This window comes from Spermophilus citellus, assembly GCF_964194105.1.
Source record: "Spermophilus citellus genome assembly, chromosome: 14".
NCBI lineage: Eukaryota > Metazoa > Chordata > Mammalia > Rodentia > Sciuridae > Spermophilus > Spermophilus citellus.
The window spans coordinates 3,901,797-3,905,951 of record NC_138194.1 but is presented as its reverse complement, the minus strand read 5'-3'; positions in this window follow the sequence as shown (position 1 = coordinate 3,905,951).

Below are 4,155 nucleotides of genomic sequence, written 5' to 3'. Positions count from 1 at the left end.
GTTGGGAACCTACTTGGCAAAACCTTTTTTGGCAATCTGTTTGCACAATATTCACTGACTGTGGCTGTGAATGGATATAATTAGAAATATTTCTTGACACCTATAAATAATTTGACGGAGGATGATCTAGGGTTCTTTTTAGGCATTTGATAGGGGATGGGGATTCAGGACTTCTGAGACTGCTTCTCCAGCTTGGCTGTTGCATCATTCATCACAGAATTTAAAGCCAGGTCCCTGCTCACTCTCCTGCCTGTAAAATTGGTCCAACAGTATGGCTCAACATGAGGAGTTTAGGACTAATTGATTTGTTAGTGCTTAGAGCCATTAAGGAGTCTTAAATGAATTTTGGATCTGACACTATGATTGGAAGCAGTGAGTGATGGATATTAAGAGAGAAAATTCCTAGCCAAGGTCTGGATTTTAGAAAGACTGGTGATAGATTCTTTTAAAGTCTGAAAGTCTACACATGAAGTAGAAAGTGAATTCTTAGATTAGGCAGTGGTGATAGACCAGTGAGGGAGGCCTGGGGGATTTAGAATAGATATAAACACTTCTGTACCTTTTCTGGAAGACTTACCATGGATATTTCCAGCTCGTTTGTTTTCACTGAAGGGATAACAGGATGTGGTGTGAAGTTCCATGCATGTTTCTACTGCATAATGGAGGGAGACCCAAACATGCATTCCTAGGTCATGGGCAAACCCTCTTGACTAGATGTAGCTCTAATGAGGTGGGTACTGCATATTTTTATTTGGTTGGGGGAAGAATATGATCTCCACAAAACTTCCTGTGGACTGAGAGAATGGGTGGATCATCACATATGCCCACAATACTCATAAATTGGGTTTGATAGTTTTGACAGTCTTGCTGAATATGACAGGAAATCTACCTACTCTTAAGTGTGTTCCTGAGGTCTGGCATGATATCATCTGCTAGCTTAAATTACTGATTAATGAGATTACTGATTTTATAGTCTTATTGACTTAGGATTTCTCTTTAACACATTGATAGATTGAATCTTTTATGTTCTTTAAGTTTCCTTTGATACAATATTGTGAAAGAGGTGGTCAGCCTATTTTTTTTAAATCTTCATGGAAATGACTCACATAAATCTATTGACTTCCCTAAAGAAAATTGTTTAGATTTTTGCTAAGATTTTCATAATTCATTTATTTTTATTTCTTTTGGAACTTGATATATAGTCATAGACATGACTGTTTACTAAACATACTACATTTGTACTGAAAGATGAAACAGGAATATTTGAATGAGACCAAGACCCAAAGGGTGAATTACAGAAATATAGCTAACAAGGATTCTCTACCTGAAAGTCAGATCTTTGAGGAGATGCACATAGACCAATCGTTCAGATCTTAAAAGTCTGAAACAAGACAATGACGTTCTAGTGGCAACTAGTGTGGACCACCAGGAGCTTATCAGAGAACCTTGCAGAGCTTTAGATGAAAGAAGAGAAGTAACACTGAATGAGGAAGGAGACAATTCCCTTATATTTGCTTCTCTTAGGGTTGTCTAAGTAGAAAATACAGGAAATGAGTAATAAGCTTTCTTGTATTTGTGTGGTACTTTATGATTAGATATGAGAGGGAAGAACAACATTCATCAAGATTAGGAGAGTTATTATGAATACTATATTTAAGCAGTCTGTATAAAAGTTTCTCTCTGGCATTTCCCCCCTATTGTCCTCACAAATTAGGAAATACAGGTTTCTGTGATCTTGAACTTCTTTATCTATCAAAAGTATAAATCTGGTAGAAATATAATATACTTTAATATTACATGATTGTATGAATTGAATGATATTATACATATTTTAGATTACTATAATATGTATGGGATTTTATATATAATCTTATTTTATTCATACACACATTTATGTGTAAATATCTTAGGCAGTATCACCAGGGGGCGCCAAGATAAGCACTTCTTAATAATTGTGAAAGATCACAATGGAATGCTACTTCTCCCCTTCTCGCAAGGAGTTAAAGTGATAGTAAAAGGCTGAAGTTAGGTGATGGTTGGGAAATATCCAAGGAACAAGATTATTTTGGTTGTTTGTTACTTTTTATTTATCTAATTTTTGTTAAGAAATTAAAATTGGGATGCAGGCAGGAGATATTCATGTTCTAACTTCTATGATGTCCAGCAACACAGAATATCAATAAAACCCCTGACATTCAGTGAGCCAAACTTCTCTTTTATTTTAAATTTCTCTGAGTTCCAAAGAGTCATCACTACTGAAAAGATATTGTAGATTCATTTTCAAGTCAACTATTTGTTGTGTTCTACATATCTCTCCTTACATCTTGTGGGGAGGTTATTCACTCATTTGTCTTTTAAAACATATTTATCAACTGTCCACTGTGTGTCAGGTACTGTTGTAGCACAGGGCATACTGGCAAAGTTCATGCCCTCCTGGCAATAATAGTCAATGGGGGTGGACATATATAAATGAATGAATAAGTAAATTTATAGTATATCAGAGAGTATTAAGCACTAAAAGGGAAACAAAGTAGAGTAAGAGGGAAAGGAAATGAAATTACACTGAGTGGAAGATCTGAGGACTTCTATATTAAGGTGGAAGTTGAGCAGAAGTTTCATAGAAGTGAAGGAGCAAGCCACATGGAAGTCTAGAAGAATATTTCAGATAGAGGGAATAGGAAGTGCAGAGGTCCAGAAACAAGAATACACTCAATATGTTCAACTTGTGACAATATGGGTGAAATTGGATGACATGATGTTAAGTGAAATAAACCAGGAATAGATAGACAAATAATTCATGTTATCATTTTTATAGTGGAATCTAAAAATGTTGAACTCATAGAAGAACAGAATACAATGGTGTTTTCCAAGGGTTGAGAGCTGGGCATGGAGCTTGAATAAATATTAGTCAAAGGATATGAAATTTCAGTTAAGAGGAATAAGTTCAAGAGATTTATTATACAACATGGCTGCTAGTTAATAACAATGTGTTATATATTTTGAAGTTACCAAAAGAGTAAATTTTAAGTATTCTTACCACAAAAAAAGGTAACATATATGTTAGTTAGCTTGATTTAGCCATTTCAAAATGTATGAATATTTTAAAACATCATGTTGTACCCCATGATCTACTACTAAGCAGTTAGTAGCAAAAGATGAAGTGGAGGACCAGATTAATGTAGGACCTTATGGGATAATAGCATACCTAAAAAAAAAAAAACACAACACCTCAATCATCCTTTTACAGATGAGGAAAGAGGAACTAAAAATTAAGCAATTTGTCCAAGGTATGAGTGTGAATGTGCACACGTGGGTCTTTCTTTATTCTCTCTCCCTTCCTGTCTCCCCACCACACACACTTCCCCACCCTCTCTCTTCTCTCAGACATTAGAGGCCAGGGAAAAAAATAAAAACAATCAACAACTGGAAGAACTCATTTGTGATATATAGATATGTATATTTGTATTTAGGAAATTGGCATTATTTAATTATTATTTTAGATTAATTATGGGATGGGAAAATGAGAGAAGGTGGAGCCCCAAGAATCTACTGGTTTGAACTTAACTGAGACCTGTGAGCTCCAGACTCTTACATTCAACTCTATAGTTGGCATGACTTGAATATATAATGGCATTTCACATTTAATGTATCTAAAACAGAATTCATGTTTCCTTCTTGCCCTGCAAATCTGGTTTTCCCTAGTTCCTCATTTTAGCCATTGTTAACGCTATCCACCTGGTTACTTATACTGTAAACTTGATGAGTTCCCTCGATTGCCTTTCTTTCACCATCACAAGTGCAACCTGTTACCATATCTTGTGTTGTGTTTCCTCCAGAACATATTTTGAATCTTTCTACTTCTTTCTTTCTGCTCTATTACTATATTATCCAAGCCACAAAACCACCTGGAAAACCTCCTGATATGTCTCCCTGTGCCCACTGATGTTACTCAGGATATATGGTATTCTCCACATATTCTTCAAAAAAAATATAAATCAAGTCATGACTGACCCAGGTGAAAACCAGTACCCCATTGTACTTAGAATAAAATCGAGATGTCTTGCTATGGTCTGGAAGACACTGTGATCTGCATTCTGCCTAGTTCTCCAGCCCCCTCTAAGGCTGCTCTCTTCCTTATCTTTCTGCTTCTTGAAT